Source organism: Nilaparvata lugens, chromosome 10 (assembly GCF_014356525.2).
Source record: "Nilaparvata lugens isolate BPH chromosome 10, ASM1435652v1, whole genome shotgun sequence".
In the NCBI taxonomy this organism is placed as follows: Eukaryota; Metazoa; Arthropoda; class Insecta; order Hemiptera; family Delphacidae; genus Nilaparvata; species Nilaparvata lugens.
Window position 1 is genome coordinate 21,487,828 of NC_052513.1, and position 22,898 is coordinate 21,510,725.

The 22,898-nt window shown below is 34.7% G+C and overlaps 1 protein-coding gene across 2 annotated transcripts in view; it reads left to right on the top strand.

The window, feature by feature from the left end:
- The window catches only part of LOC111052935, a 226,568-nt gene that overhangs the window by 148,035 nt on the left and 55,635 nt on the right, over positions 1-22,898 (top strand). The gene's annotated exons all lie outside the window — the stretch shown is intronic.

Below are 22,898 nucleotides of genomic sequence, written 5' to 3' on the forward strand. Positions count from 1 at the left end.
CCTCCAGCTACTTAGTCATCATTCAAATTCGACAACAATGTCAGCTCAGCTCTGAAAGCATTGCAATCGAGTAATTATCAAATTGGATGAACTTTCGAGTAAAGTAGTTTGGATAATGCATCCTAATTAGCAACTCGCAGAAAGAGGCAACTTTATTTTAAGTATGTGAGGGAATTCCTTCCAATAACAGGATGAAAGTTAGTGGTAATAGAGTTAATTTTGTTCCAGTTCACAGTTGGGTGAACTTTAAGAGGCTTGCAAAGCTTTTTGATGGTGGAAATTCGAAAAGAGAAAGCAGGCTCAACTGTAAAGCAGTTGCGACGACGACGTTGTCGTTTCATGTCTGTAAAAATCTCATTTTCTGAATACTGCTCGGCAACAGACGACAATGTGTTTGCCAACTTTGTGCATTGAGTTAATAGAGAGTTTTCTTGGATCAACTTGCTGCACGTAATTTCTGAGTTGTCAGCACTGATCCTTGGGGAGTTTTTCACAAAGATAGACCTAGCGGCAACAGAGTGGGAGATTGTTCTTTTTTGTTCTGGTCTGTGTAATTCGATTATGAAACAGATTAGCTCACAGTCTCAGTTGGAAATTCATGCTTTTTAATCGTGGTGAAACTAAAAGTACAGGAAAAAATGCAAGTTTTGCTAAAAAATTATATTATTAGTAAAGGATGTTCCACAATGCAATTGAAATCTATTATTTCAAATTACACTGGTTATACATATATAATCATGATTATTGTTAGGATTACGATTACTAAGATGATAAACATGAAAAACTCTATTATAACTAGTTTAACAGAATCTGATCAGAATATTATTATAAACTATAATATTGAAATAATTATCATACATATAAAACGATATTATAGAAACTCTATTAGCAGTCCCATGAATCAAGGAGATAACTATATTGTCTTTAATACAATCCCACAATCCACAATCAAATAATGAAACTTGGCATGAATATAACTTTCCTTGGCCTACTTACTTTTATAGGTAATAAAGTATTGCTTTCTGAAAACATTAATTTGAAGTACCCAAATTCTCTAGCATTTCAATCGTAGAGTTTCATAGAAATGAAATAAAAGCATGGGTCACGGTACACCCGCATGAACTTATTCTCATTCATGAAAAACATCGATGAAGTGAACTTCACCTCCACTGAAAACATCTGAGCTTCTTAGGTGAGCATCTCATCCGTTGCTATTTTCATTCAAGTCTTGCGTCCTTCAGAAGTGGAGAGAAGTTTGCCTGACAAGATCAGAAAGGGTCTACACGGTACAGGCACTTTGAGAGTATGATTAAATAGAAATTCTCCACCCGGATGTTGATTACTGGAGGAGTTAATTGGAAAGCGTGAGAATCAAATAATGAAATGTGGACAGAAAGGGAGAGTGGATGAAGAAATGACGAGAAATAATTAAGAAACTGATGTGAAAGGAGAGAAAAGAATATTCTCTGAAGACTGAGCAACTCAAAGCTATACCTGCACCTGTGCTACTAAAGTATCTCCACACGTTTCTTTCTCGTTTCTGTGTAATTTCAAATACCCCAGAGCCATTCCTCATATTTTATATCCTTTTTAAACCCAACCCTGCTTATTTCCAGCTCATTTTCCAGCGCTCACAGTCGTGAAAAGGCTGTTACTTTCATAATAAAGGTACGAGTAGCTTCAACTTGAAATTTACTCATATTCAATTATTTTCACTTTAAAAGGGTCTTCATCTTCTTTATTATTGTCTACTGAACTATTTCATTTGATAAACGTCTCTGACACAAATCATTCACTTCACCTTTTTCTTATTCCCTTGATTAAAATTGCATTGTAATTTCAAATACCCCAGAGCCATTCCTCATATTTTATATCCTTTTTAAACCCAACTCTGCTTATTTCCAGCGCACGAAATAAACATCGATTTTCAGTGTTTATACTATATAGTTGAAAGTATGAAAATAACTCTGCGATCCACTGATGATAATAATAATGGTATTCATCCATTGCCAACACACAGGTTTCTCTTCTGTTGACAGTGGAAAATCCATTTCTATGACGTTTTGTATTCTTTGTTTCTTTCAACTCTTAACTGGATGTATTGCTCATCATGTTAAAAAATCTATTTTATACTAATTCTACATTACTTCTCCTCTGGATAAATAGCTGGTCTTCATTTGAAATTGAAAAAATACAGGGAATTTGATATTTTCAAGGTGATAATAGAGATTTCGGAAACTATTTTATTAAATTGAATGCAAGCCCTTGTTAGCAAATGATAACCTTAATATCATGACCATTTATGAAAAATCAAGTGGAATACCAATAAATAATTTATTAAACAGAGCCTCAGAGTCTAACATAACTACAGTTTTGGTGAATATGAAGATTTAGAATGGAATTGTTTGATGCAAGATTCGTATTCAAGCTAAGTACGTCCTATTTAACAAACATTAATATTGTTTTCACTATATTTCCTTCACAGATTTCGGCGATACTCGAAGGCAAGAATATGATTTCCAAAAATATCAATATCACTGCTAAAATACCGTTTCTGAAAAAGTAAGCACCTCGCTTTTTGCATCTTCGATCAATATACAGTATTTAAACCTCTTTGTCTTGAATGACAGACCTTTATACCTCAAGAGCTGATTGCGAGTCCTTTAATACTTTATAATCATCATGAAGCTGTGAGAGTGCTCATGTGAACTACCTTTTTCATGTTAGTGTAAGAAAAATTCTTCGAAAATCGATACAGATTTTTCAGGATTTACTCCTCAGTCGTCTTAAAATTCTAGTTCAAGTAGTCAGTGACCATAAAAGTTTTACTGGCTCAATAAAAATGCATCGAATTTGGAGCCGTAAAAATGTAGCATCGCATGTACCAGAATATGGTAGCACAGAATATGTTTGCAACGTCATGTGTATGGTGTGTATTTGGATAGAAATCCAGAAGGTGTAATATTTTTACTGTTTTAGGCTTATATTACAGATTGTCTAAGCTTTGGCTTGGAAATACGGATTTCAGTAAAAATAAATTGTTGCAGTGTACAAAGAACCTGATACATAACTAACATTTTGACAATTTTGTCAAAAAAAATTATTATTATTAAATTATTATTAGAGCTGCGCTTGGAAGACCCAGACTCTATCCCAGCAGATTAATATTTGAAGAGATAGATCTACCAACGTTACGTCGAACTTATGTGACAAATTTAATTATTTTTATTAATAAAAATACACATCAATTTACCCATCGCACAATCCCTTATAATATACGGCCAACTGTAGTAAATGCTTTCAATATTAACTTTACTTCATTAACATCTAGTAAACACCAATTTGAATATCAGAGTAATAAACTAATAAATAAAATTCCGGAAGACTTTATTAAGGATAAAATAACAAAAACCAAATTGAGATTAATAAGATCTTGGGTAAAACAGAACTATTATTTTAAAATTGAGAATTGAGTTGGCTAAATCAACAATTTTTGGCAATATGAATTGTGTAAAAATTATTAGAACTTGACAATTTTTATATTATTTTTCTGTGTATCTATATTCTGTTTATCAAGTACTTGACTATTGATAAAATTCAACATCCATAGATTATTTACCATATATCAACAGAATTGTATCATTTGTACTGCTGTTATTAGTTAAAAAATGTATTTCTTATTTTTAGAACTCGTGGCTGGAGCTCAAGGCTTCTTCTTCCAGTCACGCCAAAAACTATTGTAATTTAATGAATATTATGTTTGTAAAAATATTTTTTGTATTTGGAAATAAATTCATTTATTATTATTATTATTATTATTTGTTTCAAATTGGAAAAGTAAAAGATCTGAGTGAACCGCCTGTCAGACCTTAGCATGACTTGCGCATGAAGATATTGATAGTAACAATATAGATAAGGAGGTGAGGACTTCTAATATCCAATATATGCTCATTATCAATGTACCTAAAATATATTCTAGGTACCTTGCTCATGAGTATCACTTGTAAATGGTTAGATGAGAGAGGTAAAAGAAGAGTAGGAAAAGAAGAGTAGTTGTCATTTTTACTTTCCTTGCCCTACTACCATAGGTAAGGAAAGTATTGCTTTCCAAAAAAAATTAAGGTACCCCAATTTCAAGTTTTCTATACGTTTCAAGGTCCCCTGAGTCCAAAAACATGATTTTTGGGTATTGGTCTGTGTGTGTGTATGTGTGTGTGTGTGTGTGTGTGTGTGTGTGTGTGTGTGTGTGTGTGTGTATGTGTGTGTGTGTATGTGTGTGTGTGTGTATGTCTGTGAACACGATAACTCCATTCCTAATTAACCGATCGACTTGAAATTTTAAACTTAAGGTCCCTATACCATGAGGACCCGACAATAAGAAATTCAATAAAATTCAATTCAAGATGACGGAAAAAATGGCGGATAATTACTAAAAAACCATGTTTTTCACGTTTTTCTCGAAAATGGCTCTAACGATTTTCTTCAAATTTATATCATGGATAGCTATTTATAAGCCCTATCAACTAGCATAAGTCTCATTTCTGGGAAAATTTCAGGAGCTCCGTAATATTCTTGAGAAAAATGGCGGAAAATGACTAAAAAACCATGTTTTTCACGGTTTTCTCGAAAACGGCTCCAACGATTTTCTTAAAATTTATACCATGGATAGCTATTTTTAAGCCCTATCAACTGGCATGAGTTTCATTTCTGGGAAAATTTCAGGAGCTCCGTAATATTCTTGAGAAAAATGGCGGATAATGACCGAAAACCAGGTTTTTCACGGTTTTCTCGAAAACGGCTCCAACGATTTTCTTCAAATTTATACCATGGATAGCTATTTTTAAGCCCTATCAACTGGCATAAGTTTCATTCCTGGGAAAATTTCAGGAGCTCCGTAATATTCTTGAGAAAAATGGCGGATAATGACTAAAAATCCATGTTTTTCACCGTTTTCTCGAAAACTGCTCTAACGATTTACTTCAAATTCATACCATGGATAGATATTCATAAGCACTATCAACTGGCATGAGTCTCATTTCTGGGAAAAGTCCATGAGCTCCGTAATATTCTTGAAAAAAATGGCGGATAATGACCAAAAACCAGGTTTTTCACGGTTTTCTCGAAAACGGCTCCAACGATTTTCTTCAAATTTATACCATGGATAGCTATTCATAAGTCCTATCAAATGACATGAGTTTTTTCCTTGGAAAATTGCAGGAGCTCCGTAATATTCTTGAGAAAAATGGCGGATAATTACTAAAAAACCATGTTTTTCACGATTTTTTCAAAATAACTTGACCGATTTTTTTCAAATTCATACTCTGTATAGTTATTTATCAGCTCTATTAACTGGCATAAGTCTCCTTTCTGGGAAACTAATGGGGGGTCCACCCCATCCTTGAGAAATGGACTTTGTAACCTCCTTCTCGTGCATGAGGTAGGTAGGTAGAGCAGTTCATAATAAAAAGAACACATAGTCGAGATATTTCATCTGTAGAACAGCTGTTTTGACGACTTTAAAAAAATGACGACTAAAAAAATCATTGAATTTCACAATTTACACAAAGGAAAAAGTACTCTGAAAACAATTATATATACACATATACAAAAGTCTGATCGTAGTTTCGAATATGAGCAAGGAAAGTTGTGTGAGTGTACCACACCAGATTTTTAAAACAAGTTATGTTCTCGTTTCTAAAGAGTCTAATGAATTATAGAGTACTAGCAAGAACCCATGCTTCGCAAGGATCTACTTTAAAACTTGACAAAATGAAAACTTGACGTAATGAAATTTTGAAGAATTGAGAATAGACCTATAACCATCCTTGGTTAATTAAGAATCTATAAGCAAAATTTCAAGTTAATTAGTCCAGTAGTTCAGACGTGATGATGCGTCAAACATAATTTTCCTATCCCGTACGTGCATAAGCCAGCTCTTTACTTTATATAATTATTATAGATATAGTTAACGACTGCAAGAGATAGGATTGTGGAACAGAATAGTGGTGAAACTATGATAGCGCTAGAAGTGTCTCAAAAACAATAGTAGGTACTACATGAACTTTTTGAAAGTGATTTGAAAAAATGTTAAAACAACAGAACTGAATCCTTATCATTCTACCTTCATTTAGAGAGGCTTTTGTTTGAGCCGAATGGAAATCTATTTATAAAAAAATGAATGTCTGTTTGTGTGTTTGTTTGTATGTTTGTAGACTTGAAAACTACTTGACATAACGGCATGAAACTTTGAGAATATGTTGTGTGAATATTGGGGATGGTTTCTGAACAGAAATTTTAATAGGGGGGCTAATAATAATTATTTATTAATCCATTTTACAGACATATGTTTTCGAAATTTCGGCCGAGCGGCTACTGAAGAACGAAAAGATGATCATGATTCAAGATCATATTGTGATAATATGATTTAGCATCTAAAGTTACCAGCTGTAATAAACATATCACCCTGTGATAAATTATTGTGTACTGGTATTAAAACGGTAGTTTGGAGTTGAAGTGTAGTTGATTGGTACCAGCTGTTGATAATGGTTCCTTAGAAGACCTATACAAATAATATTATCACTCCCTTATCATAGAGAAACTGGAAAATGTTGAAAGAATTATTCACCTAATGAAAGAGAGTATATATTGTATAGTATATATGTATAGTATTCATATTGCATTCATTAATTACTGGAGAATGAAAGAATAATTTACCATTTTTGAATTTAGCTTAGCTATATTCATCCTAAAATGGAAAGAATATGGAATTCTGTGTTATTCATCGTACATCGCATATTTCCTGGACCATATATCGACAATCTACAGCTATGAAAACATTGAATATTTTTCTTTGAAACATTGATAAAACCTTTTTTTTTAAATTGAAAACTTTACTGATAGATATTACTGCCAATTGATTGAGAAGAATAATATGTTTTTGGAATAATGAATGCTGCATGACTAAGCACATAGGAAGTCCGAATTGAGATGTAAATGAACATGTTGATTGTCCGATAAATTTAATGATTCACCAAATAAAGTCAAGTGTAACATGAGATACATTGGCGGTACGAAGTTCGCTGGGTAAGCTAATTGTAAATTAAGCTTTATTATTAATAGACAACGCTGAAAAACACAGGCTAAATCACCAGGAATACTATAAATCTTTGAGGGACCAGTAAGCCATTAATTTTGAGTAGTTCAATTACTTCCATTATGGACACTGGATACATTATGGACAATCAATACTTATGAAATTTATTAGCTACCGCACAGAATAAAAAATTTTTGATTGCAGTGACCCCGACTACTGTATTATGAATAACCATTCGGATCAAATATAAGGAATTACTCGCATCTCTCATCAACTCGTAATTTTTATTCACAAAATATTAACAAAAAATATATATCAAGTTATATTTAATAAACTCACGGCTAGTACTCAAGTTTGTCTTTTTCTGGCCGTGCTACAAATAAATGTAGGTATATGTTTGACATTTTGTTTCTGTAATCTTGTTGTCTATTAAGAAAGTTTTCAATGTGATTTTTGATGGCAATAAAATTTGAATTGAAAAAAAGAATTATCAACAAACTCCTAACCAAAGAAAATCTTTGTGCTCTGTTCTAATCGGAGTGTATCAGCTCAATATACAGCTGATAGAAGGCGCAAACCGAACTGGCCAAGCATACAACGATGGAACAAACACGTGGTAAGCTCGCGCTCTCAATCAACGCAAAATCAATTCGATCAGCTAATTGATGAAATTGTTTTAAGCTTTTCAATGATTACTACATATGTTAGAATATCATGTGTCAATTATCTCAGTTCCATATGGAGTTCACCTTACCATAAGCTTACTTAATAGGATCCTTTTTCATCCTTTGAAATCCTTAGAGGCAAAATATCTCAAAATCCGTTCTTAGTGCGCATCTAGCATGTTTGAAGAATATTTGTCCAAAGTTTTAAGTCTGTAGGCCAATTAGTTTGAGCTGTAGTGTGATTTTACATCAAAATTTTCGAGAAGTGCCCTCTCCTGAACCCCCCTGTGCTCCTGATTGGAATTTTTCTGCATAGATCTGATTTTTTTCGTACCTGAACGAAAAAGTTCCTCATGATTTTGCTGTGCAATGAACGGTTAAAAAGTGAAAATTTTGGGGGGCCCAGCTCCCTCAGGGGGGGGGCAGATTTCTGAAAATCCCTTCGTAGTGGATGTTTTGAGGCTACAATAAACAATTGTGCGAAATTTCATGTTTTTAGGCTTAGTAGTTTGGGCTGTGGTGTGATTTCAGTTTGTCGGGGCTTAGCCTTTTAGAAAGAGGTAGAAGAAGAAAAAGAAGAAGAAGAAGAAGAAGAAGAAGAAGAAGAAAAAGAAGAAAAAGAAGAAGAAGAAGAAGAAGAAGAAGAAGAAGAAGAAGAAGAAGAAGAAGAAGAAGAAGAAGATAGATTATTATGTTTCTTTGGCCTGTGATCTGTATAAATGTCCTGTAACAACTAAAGGTGCGTCCACACATGCCGAACCGAACCTCGAACCGCGCAGCAAACCGTGCATTCCTCCGAACATCTTGCCTTTCAACGAACATGAGCATATGTTTCATAATGTTAAAAATCAGCTGTTAATCATTCGCCGTACCGTACTCCGAACCACTCGCCGTGCCGCTTGTCTCTGTTCTAACTGCCCGCCTCACCTCACTCCGAACGCTGAACTTTTCAGCCAATCAGAGCCCTCGATTACAATTCGCCGTGCAGCTCGCTCCACAATATTTTGGCTATCCATCACAAGTGGAAAACATGCGAACATGAATACAGAAGTATGGGCAATTTTTTATTTGTTTAAATTCATGTTTTGAAGAATTCATTGTTACGAATGATAAATTGATAGGAGCTTATAAATATTTTCCAATTCAAATGAAATAACTTCTGAAAAAAATAATGATTTGATAAATACCAATATTGAATTATTGTTGACCAAGAACTCAGTACATCGACAATTCATTCAACTAATTCTGTATTGATGAAATTATAATCATTTTCTCTATTGATAATCAATTTCATCAACTAACTGAAAAAAGTACTTCAATTTCCATGAAGTTATTAATAGAATTATATAAATCTAAAGTGTAGGTCATATCTAAATTCACAAAGAGTTCGATTCTTGTTAGCAAGTGTGATGAATCTTTCAAATAGATCTCATGAGAAGAGAGAAAATTGTGATTACCTTTTAAAATGAAAGAATTTGCTAAAGGAATAGTTAGCGACCGAGCGATAAAGCTTACTTATCAGTAACTGTATATTAGATAAGAGTACCGTTCTGTACTGAATATTTTCTAGAAAATTATTCAATAAAATTATAATTATTCTGCAAATAAAGCACGAATTATTTATGAATTGCTCATTGAATTTTGAGGTTACACTTTGTTTACTGCCGATCAGATGTTTAAAGCAGCCTGAACACAGCTGACTGATTCAAAGTATTGTCAAATGTCACGCCAGTTTCACGCAAGGTATAATATCATTTCTAAAAATTAAAAAACTATCAATAAAGGACCAAGAATTTCGAATAAAAAAATAAAATGTATGTATTATCGTTGAAATTATTTATTACTTAAGAAATTATATTATAATGTCAAGTCTTATTGTAACTAACTAGGTCATAGCATGAAATTATATTATTGGTAAAAACTGCAGAAATTAATTATAACAGTCTCAGACATAATAAAAATTGTATAAGAATATTAATTTATTAATTATTACTTCAACTGAACCACATGGTAATTAAATCTCTTTGGCAAGCCTAAGCCAATCATAGTGCATAAAAATAGCACCAAAAAGGTGATCGTTTGAAAGCAACACATGTTAATCTACTATCAGACAACAACCTGCCTTATCATATACGCTAGCACATGTACATTGTATGAGAGGAACTATGTCTAGAAGATTAAGCAGTTTTAAGAATTACATAAATTGAATTATTATTGTAATTAAAGGAATTATATTCTACTGCCTGCCACTGACGTCACGTCTACGTCACAATCGTTCTACCAATGGCAAATTTTTCATGCAAATTATTACATCGAGATTCTCAGAAGAAGGTCTAGCCAAGAAGCTTAGAGAAAAAGACAGCACTTCCCTTTTGAAATCCTCACCGTTCAGACCTCGTTAAAGTTACCAAGACCTATTTGTAAAAATTTTTCGTTCGATTTTATATGTTTTATTTGTGAGCCAATATTTTCGGCTATTCTAATCATTATTTGTAAATTTATTTTCATCAATCGATAAATTTAAAAGTTTAAAGTTAAATCATCCCTTAATTAATTTGGTGAAGGAAATATTAAATTGAAATTCCCCACGTGCTGAAATCGAAGCCAGGACCTGCTGCCGATCAAACGATTTTGATCTAAAGAAGAAAACCACGACCGTCAAGGAATTTCACGTGAGTTATAAGTTTAAAGGGGCCCCAATCTACGCTTCGAAAAATATTACAGTGCAGAAAACATAAATTTTTCTTCGTTAAATTATTGGCCACGCCGACAAGCGCTTATTAGTTGTTAAGAGCCTAGAATTTGTTCAATATTCAATTTATACGAACTTGTAGTTGATTAGCTATCCTCCGCTGCCAGAACCACGACCCCGAGCATTTTAAAAATATTTTTATGATTCATTTTTCACTATTTTTTCAAAACTGTTAAACTTTATCAATTGTAAAATTCTGTCGAATCACGCATGGTATCATGCAAGCACAAGAACATTTTTAACTCTTTTTGTCAATGCTAAATTATTATCAATCTGTAAATCAAATTCTGAATCTGCACTGTATGATCATATATTTTATTATAATATATTCCAGTTTTGTTAATTCGTTTTCTGAGTTCGATTATTTCTTAAGCCTGTCAATTATTGTGTCTGATACGTTCTATATCATCAAGAACCGATCGAATACGATCATTGGAATAATTGAATTAAGCTGGATATTGGAACAGGTCTAAGTGGATGTAGTGAGTGGGGTCAGATCGAGATATTTGTTCTTTGTCCTTACCTGCTCATATATCAGCTTTTATCTGTTACCAACCTCGACTTAGGAGCGAATATATCAACAGTACAGCAGATGCAGCCAGAGATCCTATAATTTCCTACAATAGAGCTTAAAACCCGACAAGACTCTGTTCTCGAAATATATTCCGAACGATATTTGGTTCAAATACCGTATATTAATCCTTCGGAACTTATTAGAGACGCAGTCCCGTAAATTATCTACATCGGGATTTTTGCTCGACCTGTATGATTTTGTATGCTCATTCTTCACAGGTAATAATTTTAAGATATCCGTATTCAGTGTTTAGCGTCCGCTACATTACTTATAAAAATTTCATCATTATACAATCTGTCACTAGAAGAATCAAGGGTGAGCGAGCGTTTAGGCCTCCCGCGATTCCGACAATTGTATTGAATCTTGTAGTGAGTCAATCAGTCTGGTGTACACTCAGCGTCCACGCACGCAGTTACAAAATTTATAGCCTCTACACCATTGATTCAGTACAAGATTCACCCTACATGTGTGAAGCATTCAAAAAACGCACCACATGATTTGCCGGCCCAACGTGAGGCATTTAAATACAGCATTACATCACTCTACGTATGTGAGGCGTGTAAAAAATACAGCTTTACACAAGATATTCAATGCAGAAATCATTGTTATTTTACTAAAAGATAGAATAAAATGAATAGTTCTCTTTCAGGGGGAGTTTTGACAACCCACAAAACTCATTTTTCATTTGAAGAAATAATATCAAAAAGGTGCATAGGACCTTACTTTTTTGTTCAGATTGCCAAAATACCCCTCATTTCAATATTAAAATTTTCGACTGACTGTACAGTGAGTCAATCATTCTATCAAGTCTTGAATAATTTCGAAATTTTAATTTAATAAAAATGGTAGAGAATAATTATCATGTAGATATCAACACCTCTTTAAAAGACATATTAACTGCATGCGTTTTCATATTGCCGATACAGCATTGATAAAACTGTAGACGTTTATTTAGCAGTCTCAAAAAACTGTTCTAGCTGAAAAATTAATCATACATGCCACGTGTAGGCTTATACATTGCATCAGGAAAACAAAGTTCAAAACTATGGTTTTCCTAAACATATGTTTTTGAGATAATTCCTTTGATGCAGCTGTTTCACATTCGCCATTATAAATTATACAGAGTTTGTGAAAATAAAAATATTTATTGATTACCGAAACAATACTATTATTATATTAATGATGATAATTATTATTAAAACAATACTTCTATTATATCAATAATAATATTATTAAACATATTTATCAACTATCAGAACAATATTATTGAGGTTGAGTGGAATCAGGTAGAAAGCAATAATAGAACAGGTGTTCTTTTTTGAATTTCTATCATATTATTTTGTTATTCCCAATGATTAAAACATATGTTAGAATATCACATGTCAATAAATAAATTATCTCATTTCCATATGGCACTCACATTACCATGTTCATAACCTTACTTAATAGGATCCTTTTTCATCCTTTGAAACCCTTAGAGGCAAAATATCTCAAAATCCGTTCTTAGTGCGCGTCTAGCATGTTTGAAGAATATTTGTGCAAAGTTTCAAGTCCTATTTAGCTTTCTTAGACCTGAAGGCTGCTTTTGACTCAGTTCCACGACAGGTGATATGGGAAGCCTTAAAAAGAAAGAGAGTACCTGAAAAGCTGATCAAGGCCATCATTAGTGTCAATGTAGGAATGAGAGCGAAAGTGCGAATATGTGGAGGAATGTCCCATGAATTTGGTATGGAGATGGGGGTAAAACAGGGTGACAGTCTGAGTCCCCTACTCTTCATATTAGTGATGGATGAGATCCATAAGGTGTGCAAGAGAAGGACCCAGAATATGATGGTAGGGTATTGGAACATGCGACCGATTGGGGCAAGAGCTCTCCTATATGCGGACGATATAGTGCTGATTGCTGATACTCAGCAGAAACTCCAACAATCAGTGACAGAATGGGCTGAGGAGCTGAAACGAAGAGGAATGATTATGAATGTGAGTAAAAGTAAGGTGATGGTGGTTTCAAGAGGAGGGAGAGAGAATATTCAAATTATGGTGAGTGAAGAACTGCTCGAACAGGTAGGGAAGTACGAATACCTTGGTACAATGTTTTCTGAGGACGGAAAAATAGATCTGGAAGTGATGAATAGGGTGAGAAAGGGATCTACGGCCTACTATGCAATCAAGGATTGCATTTTTGGGAAAAGAGAGATAGAAAAAAGAATTAAAAATCACGTCTATCGATCAGTAATTGAACCCATCATGTTGTACGGGAGTGAAAGCTGGCCCATTAAATCATGCCATGAGAATAAAATCAGGACGGTGGAAATGAAGTGTCACAGGAAATCAGTAGGAAAGACCAGGAGAGATAGGATTCGAAACACCAGGATAAGAGAGGAAGTTGGCATGAGAGATGTGAGCGAGAGGATAGAAATGAGGCAGCTTGGATGGTTTGGGCATATACAGCGGATGGGGGATGATAGAAAGGCCAAACAGTATGTAAATGTCAGAGTACAGGGCAAAAGAACAGTGGGCCGTCCAAGGTATTCGTACGAGGACAGAATAGAGGAAATAGGGAGGAGAAGGGGAAAGAGTGTTCCAGAGATGAGGAGACTGGCGGCGGATCGACGGGAGTGGAGAAGATGGGTCGAGGCTACCCCAACGCTTTGACGGCATGCGGGGAAGAGACAGAGAAGAGAAGAAGAAGAAGAAGTTTCAAGTCTGTAGGACAATTAGTTTGAGCTGTAGTGTGATTTTACATCAAAATTTTCGAAAAATGCCCTCTCCTGGACCCCCCTGTGCTCCTGATCGAAATTTTTCTGCATACATCTAATTTTTTTCGTAGCTGAACAAAAAAGTTCCTCATGACTTTGCTGTACAATGAGCGGTTAAAAAGTACAAAATTTTGGGGGGGCGCCAGCTCCCTCAGGGGGGCAAATTTCTGAAAATCCTTTCTTAGTGGATGTTTTCAGGCTACCATGAACAATCGTGCAAAATTTCAAGTTTTTAGGCTCAGTAGTTTGGGCTGTGGTGTGATTTCAGTCTTTCGGGGCTTAGCCTTTTATAAGTATAGAGATTTATGATGTGATAGAATTAATTGCCTTTTTCAAGTAGGATACCACTCTTCAATTTCAAAACTCCAGTTCAGACATGAATTATATTTTTCGCCGTCCATTATACACTGGAAAGCAGAAGCTTTTCATCAAGAGCTCCCATTCTTTCCGAAAATATTGGTGAGGGATCAATGAAAATTGCGGGAAAAAACAACGATACTGTTACCAGCTCTGAACAGGCAGTTCATTAAGCGTGAACACGACTTGTCAATAAAAAGTGAATAATAGGTCCATTGAAGGAACGAGAGTTGAATAGAGACCGGAATTAGGCAGAGCATGGGATGCTTCTTCATTTGGCCATCGCTTTCGTTGCCACCGATAGGCATCCGACTTGAAATTTGCATTTAGCTGATAATTTATTCGATTGCAGAACAAGAATAATAATAGCCTCGGCAATGTTTCGATGGTTCGCTGTCAGTGCGGTAGCCTAAGGATTCTCCTGTCGTTCCCATAGCACGAATTTGGTTTTGCACTTTCCTGTTCGGACTGCTGACTTTTTAAGAGTCGAGACTACACATTTTCCTCTAAAAACTGTTTTCTACATTGCCATGATTGCGATTTTCATGATGAAATTGATGAACACCTCAATTTTACTATCCTTGCCCTATTGCCATAGATAAGGAAAGTATTGCTTTCCAAAAAAAAGGTACCCCAATTTCTAAATTTCTATACGTTTCAAGGTCCCCTGATTCCAAAAAATCGATTTTCGGGTATTGGTCAGTATGTATGTCTGTGTACACGATATCTCATCTCCCAATTGACGGAATGACTTGTAATTTGAAACTTAAGGTCCCTACACTATAAGGATCCGAAACGAACAATAAAATTTCGATCGAATGCAATTCAAGATGGCGGCTGAAATAGCAAAAATGGTATCAAAAACGGCTTCAACGATTTTGATTAAATTTATACCCTAAATAGTCATTAATAAGCTCTATCAACTATCATAAGTCCCGTATTTTCAAAAATCCCAGGAGATCCGCCCTATCTAAGCGAAGTTTGATTTTAGATTTCCAATTATCAAGCTTCAGATACAATTTGAACAAAAAATTTCAAGTGGAGAAGATTGAGCATGAATACCTCTTCAATTAATATTCAGTAACATAAATATTATATTATAGAAATATTATTATATGTTATATTCACCTTAAATTGAAAATAAGCTCGAAATTCAAGAAAATGTGACTATTTAAATGCAAACTCAATGAGAGAAGCAACTGTTGATTCTATCGAATCATTCACTGAAGAGATAGAATTGTTCTTGTCAGCTGGTCAATTTTATAATATATTTCCTACGAGTATAATGGAAATTTCCATAATGGCAAGGAAAGTTGTGTGAGTGCGCCACATCAGATTCTTGACATTTATTAGCACTTGGAGTTATGATGGACATGAGAGCTAGTTAAAACAAACCATTCATTATTTTTTTTGAATTCTGTATTATAAATATTATTACAGTTACATAAGAGTAAGAAAAGTACGGTTAGGTTGATTTTGAGCTTCAAATCAAATTCATTCACTCGGAATTTATACAAATTATTAACATAAATAATATAGAGCTAGAAATTTAGTAGGAGAAGGAATTCGTTAGAAAAAGGATTCAGAAATTAAAGTATGATGTAATAATGATTAAGGTGCAAGCTAAGTGCAACAGAATGGTCTTGATGGAGCACCTGGTTTCAGCACTAGTACATCCAGGTGTTTTGATGTTTCCTGATTTGTGGCATCGATCGAAACCAAAAGCTAAACCGTATCCTGCCCGTACTGTTTGTAACTTTACATCAACACATTACACATATTGAACATCGAATGAGTTCAGAAAAATATCTTCCAAGCTGAATAACAAACTATTTCTGGTCAGCCATTGTTTGCATTATTTTGAGAAATTATGAATGATTATGGTATGAATAACAGAATGAAGAGTAATAGGGAACCTAAAATTCGTTATTTCTTGGATACATCATCGTACAAATGGTACTATTAGCTTAGGAATTTTTTATTTTAATTCTGAATTATTCACCCATACAGAGTGAAGTTCTATTGACTCACATAGGTCTGCAGGGTTGGTGAAAATAATAAAAACATATTGATATTATTCTTTTCCAAATATGATTCGACAGTAGGTTTCATTGAGGATCATATTCAGATTAGAAAACTACTCCCCTGTCGCTTCAATATTTTTTTCCGCCATCTTGGACTCCAAATATAAGATCAATTGTGTTCCTAAAGGCCATTCCACACAGCACGTGGCGTGCGTGGCTGGACGCATGCTAGCTACTTTTCAAAACATCGCTTCCCAGCTAATCAAATGAAGCAATTCACATAGCAGCCAAGGCCACGCGGCAACGCTTGCTATACTAGCCACGCGTGGCTACCGTTCGCTCTCTGAGCGATCTTTTCAAAAACGTCCGGCCACGTTTTGGTCCGAGCATGCGCAGAACGTATACTAGACCACGTGGAAACAGACAGTTCACTTAGAACGGCGGTCCAACACACATGCTTCTCCTTCGTATCTACTGGTTTTGTTGTGTTTGTAGTGGTTTTTATTTAAAAGTGGCTCTTCTTTTCTGAGTTTGATATGGAGCAGCGTCTACTTTCAGGAGTGATTCCAACATTCCCGTTCCTGAGGACAACGAGGAAGAGGAATCAAATGATGGGGCTCAGCAGGAAAATGTACCAGATGTACAAGACGACGTTGACGACGGTGAAAGTACTGGCGGTGACGTCGTAAAAGCTGACCAAACTACAGTAAAAGAACACCGGAACCATTCTCCAAGAGGAGTGGACAAACTTATGAAGTTTATGAAGAAGAAGGAGGAAAATAAAAATGCTCGCAGGTCTACTAAAAGTATTCTCGACGAGATAGACCTTATTTTTTGCGAGTGCAGCGCAATCTGTCCGAAAACTACCTCGCCGGTTCCAGAACAAGATAAAAAAAGATTTATTGAACAGTATTTGCAGTGCCGAAGAGGAATATGAAATGAACTCTAATTATGCTATTGAGCCTACGTCATACACTTCATCTGCAACTACCCCATCACCAGCTACCAGTAGTCTATGTTTTCTCACACTTCTGTTTCGCCTTTGTCACATGAGATATCTCCATCTACTTCCGGAGCTTCACACCTCGGCAAGCACACTGATTCATCCCGTCCTGAAAATGGATATTTATTTAATCCCATTGACCAAACCGTGTGGCAAAATATTTGAAATTTAAACAAAAATTTATTTTGCTGTTCTTTCACTTTTCATTTCTAATTAAGTTGGATAATTTTTTACCTCAAACAAATTGCTAGTCACTCTCTGCTACTAATTGCCTCCCTGTAGGTGGTATTGGTCTTCCTTATGTCACCATCAACCATCGACAACACTTCATTAAACTGGTCACAACTTAACCTAAAATAAGTACAAAATTTATCATTGTCAGCCTCAAGGTCGCGCATTAAATGATGGAATTCGCCATAGGTCTACCTTTTTTTATTGATTGGATGTACCCACTGGTCCCGTGCTGTCACCGAATACAATAAAACCAGCTCATTATCACTACTACTGCTGCTGCTGGGGTCATCAAACCAAGGTAAGCCACAACAAAATCCACATTCACACCACGGGACCGTCGGAGTTGACATCTTCCTGCATACTGACGGGAAACGTGGCCGGTATAGCATCGCAACAGTCGTGGCGGTGTGAATTGGCATGTGGCTAGCGTGGCCGGCGTGGCGTGCGTCCAGCCACGCACTCCACGTGCTGTGTGGAAAGGCCTTTACCTTCATGAAGGTAATAAAATAAAAATAATTTTGAAGAAATTTTTTAGAATTTTAAAGTAGGCCAGCACATCTAGAAAATGAATCTGAGTCTATACTATTTTAATTCATGCAGGCGAACGGGTCAGATGAACTACAATACGTTTTTGTCATGCCTGATTTAATCGCCGTTCACTATTTTAACATTACAATATTTTAAAACAAACAAAATATCAAAAATACTGACACGAAAGAGAATAAGAATCATATTAAATTTAACACGTTACATTACCTTTATTCTCTGATCTGGGGGCGCATTACTATCCTTACGTTAGATATTAATACGTCACCAAACCAAATAATATCAGTTGCAAATATTAATTTTAGAACAAAACTCAAAACAGAAAAACCCAAAGAACCCAAATTTTGTCGATAACCCCATACACCACTTTGACATTTTTGTATGACCCTTTGTTTCACTGCACTGCACTTTGTTTATGGTTTCCGTCGTGTTTCCTTTAGATGTTATATTGTTATTTCGGCGTCTTCTTCTAAGAATTGAGTTTATGATGTCTGGAAGTCATCTTGCGATGCGGAACCTCCGTCTCCCGAAACGGCCTTACGTCAATTCTGGTCAGGTATCATCCTCGAGACCTCTTACGACATGCCTTGCTCGTGGAGTCCATGATGGTATGAAGTTGTGTCTTAAAGCTGGATTTTGAAGGGGTGAAACATGAAGTTGGTTTGGAGTCACACATGAACCGCTGTAAATAAATGTATTACAGCATTAATTTCTAACTCTTCCTACAATTCATCAAAAGCTAAAACAGGAGTTATCTATTGATTACAGTTTATTAAATTCTCTCATTCTATTTGAATCCTCATTTTATATAGATTTTTATCTTTAAACTACTGATTCTTTGTATCAGAATTAATGTATCTTTCTTCACGAATAATTCAAAAGTTCTGTTATAATTTAATAAATAAGCGTTCAGTTAAAAGCGTCAACGCCATGAGAAAACACAGTCAGTAAAATATAAAACTTTAGCAAGTCTTAAACTCAATATGAACATAATCTTAAAAATTTAAAGATCTTAAAACTTTAATTCCAATTTAGAGACTATCTTCCTGACTTTCAGCCATACTCTACAATAATATATCTTCAGAAACAATAAATCAAATGTAACATAACTGGAAATTTTCTTCTCTACTTTCTGTACTTCTTTAGAAAAAAAATTATCTTCCATCACTAATAGAATCAAAAGGATTATTCTCAATCAATATTATTAACTTGAAAAATAACAGGCTTTGTTGATACAATACTCAGATGGAAGTTTTAAATTGCGTATTAAATTTACTATTATAACTTGGGAAAAGGCCTGAATTAGAAATAGTGCTCGGCACACAATACAACAGTTCATGAGCGATTTCTCCAACCCAGGTAGTCACTAGTTATTTTAATTCCCTTATTGTTCATGAACGTCTAACATTGTGTGCATGAATTGGAGCTCCATATCGATCACAAGGGCTAAAGAACGTCAAATCGTCCCCTCAAACTAATTAACAATCTACTGGCTGAATAATTGAACATGTTTTTCAGCCAGACAGCAAGCAATAAACTACTTGTCTGGAAGTTCAAGCAGCACCGCTATTTGCACTATAAAGCGGTAGTTCCAGTCTATAGATTACATTTTAAGTACTAAGTTAGTGGAATAGCTGCGCTTAGGGTGGCACAAAGTACAGAGAATAGAGAACAAAGCACGAGCTTACTAAGTTGTGGGCAATTTCTTGGCTAATTTACTCACTACACGTATCATGAGAGATTTCAACCGACCGCGTCCAAGAATGCTGGAGGGAAATGGAAATAGAACGCGTAGCGGGTGAAGGAAGAAGGTTAAAAGATGAAAGGGGTGATTTCAAACTCTAGCCTTGGCTTCTGTGGAACAATAAGCTGGAAAATGACTGCGAAATAATACGAAAAATGCACTAAACAGTGAAAAAGATCCTAAAGCTGTGGAGGAAAAAGTTCTTCTTTTCATTTACAATTCGTTAATTCCCAGCATTCCATTTGCCAGCCTCCTTGGACTTTTGCTAATGATAAATCCTACTACAGAATGCACGGCCCAGAAAATGTCTAACCCCGACTGAAAACGACTTTTTTTCTCACCTCTCTTGGAAGATCTAACTATTCGCCTTCCAGCCTTCTAATTCTCTCTCTTTCATTCATTCAATTTGTTTTTTTCATGGTAGCTTACACCAAAGCAAGTGTGTCATATAGTTGATAGATGATCATCTAATTTTTCTCAATTAATATAAACTCGGATTATAGTCGATACAATAACCTCAATTATTATTGTCAAAACAAGGTCGAACTATTATGATTATTATTATAGGTCAAATTTGAAACTCTCATTGGAGTGACTCGTTACCTTTGTACCACAACGATGAAATTCACAGAATCTACAGGTACATGTACAAATTAATTATTTCTTGGAAGCACTGGAATTATACTACCTGTACAAACTCTGCACTTTGTATAATTGATTATTGGAATCATTCTCTATGGGTTCAACTATTAAATGAATTATTTCTCCTGTTATACATTATTAATAAATAATATTATTAAGTTAAAAATTAGAAAGATCACCCACTTGAAATTTTATAGATTAACGGCTGTACCAATCTCTCTCTATCTATAAAAGGCTAAGTCCCGACAGACTGAAATCACACCACAGCCCAAACTACTAAGCCTACAAACATGAAATTTTGCACAATTGTTTATGATAGCCTCAAAACATCCACTAAGAAATGATTTTCAGAAATTTGCCCCCCTGAGGGAGCTGGGGGCCCCCAAAAATGTTGTACTTTTTAACCGCTCATTGCACAGCAAAGTCATGAGGAACTTTTTTGTTCAGCTACGAAAACAAATTAGATCTATGCAGAAAAATTCCGACCAGGAGCAGAGAGGGGTCCAGGAGAGGGCATTTTTTGAAAATGTTCATGTAAAATCACACTACAGCTCAAACTAATTGGCATAGACTTAAAACTCTGCACAAATATTCTTTAAACATGCTAGACGCGCACTAAGAACGGATTTTGAGATATTTTGCCTCTAAGGGTTTCAAAGGATGAAAAAGGATCCTATTAAGTAAGGTTATGAACGTGGTAAAAGGTGAATGCCATATGGAACTGAGATAATTGACACATGATATTCTAACATATGTTGTAATCATTGGAAAGCTTAGCATAATTTTATCAATCAGCTGATCGAATTCAATTTTCTATGGATCGAAAGCGCGAGCTTGCCACGTGTTTGTTCCATTGTTGTATGCTTGGCCAGTTCGGTTTGCGCCTTCTATCTGCTGTATATGGAGTCTCATACATTCCGATTAGAACAGAGCACAGAGATTTTCTTTGGTTAGGAGTATGTTGATAATTCTTTTTTCAAATTCAAATTTTATTGCAAACAAAAATCACATTGGAAAATTTCTTAATAGACAACAAGATTACAAAAACGAGATGTCAAACATAAACCCACATTCATTTGTAGCACGGCCAGAAAAAGACAAACTTGAGTACTAGCCGTGAGTTCATTCAATATAACTTATAATATTTTTGTGTTAATATTTTGTGAACAAAAAGTACGAGTTGATGAGAGATGTGAGTAATTTCTTATATTTGATCTAAATGGTTACCGGTATTCATATTGTAGTAGTCAGGGTCACTTCAATCAAAGTTTTTTATTTTGTAGCTAATAAATTTCATACGTATTGATTGTCCATAATGTATCCAGTGTCCATAATGAAAGTGATTGAACTACACAAAATTAATGGCTTATTGGTCCTTCATAGAATATTTATAGTATTCCTGGTGATTGAGCCTGTCCTTTTTAAGCGTTGACTATTAATAATAAAGCTTTATTTACAACTAGTTTACCTGGCGAACTTCGTACCGCCAAAAAGTCAATGTATCTCTTGTCACAATTGACTTTATTTGGTGAATCATGAAATTTATCTGACAATTAATATTTCCATTTACATCTGAATACGAACTTCCTATGTGCTTAGTCATGCAGCATTCATTATTCCCAAAACATATTCTTCTCAATCAATTGGTAGTGATATCTAACAGTAGAGTGTTGAATTAAAAAAGAAATAGAAACTGATAAATCAGTGTTTCAAATATGAATTCAATGTTTTCATAGTTGTTGATTGTCAATAGATGGTCCATGAAATATGCAATGTACGATGAATCACCAGGAATTACTTATTCTTTCCATCTTCCATTTTAGGATGAATATAAGCTAAGCTAAATTTAAAAAAATTGTAAATTATTCTGCCAATTATGAATGCAATATGAACAACTCTCTTCCATGAGGTGAATAATTTTTTTCCTACATTTTCCGGTCACTCAATGATAGGGGATTGATAATAATTATTTGTATAGGTCTTCTTAGGAACCATTATCTACTGCTGGTACCAATCAACTACACTTTCAATCAATTACAACTCCAAACTATCGTTGTAATACCAGTAGCCTTCACAATTTATCATAGGGTGACGTGTTTATTACAGCTGGTAGCTTTAGATGCTAAATCATATTATCTCAATATGATCTTGAACCATGATCATCTTTCCGTTCTTCGGTAGCCGCTAGGTCGACAATTTCGAAAACAGAGGTCTGTAGAATGGATTAATAAATAATCATTATTAGCCACCTTATTAAAATTTCTGGCCAGAAACCATCCCCAATATTCACACAACATATTCCCAAAGTTTCATGCCGTTATGTCAAGTATTTTTCAAGTCATAGGGAACAAACAAACAAACAGACATTCATTTATATATATATATATATATATATATATATATATATATATATATATATATATATATAGAGAGAGAGAGAGAGAGAAATATATAAATATATAAAGATAGATTTCATTCGGCTCAAACAAAAGCCTCTCTAAATGG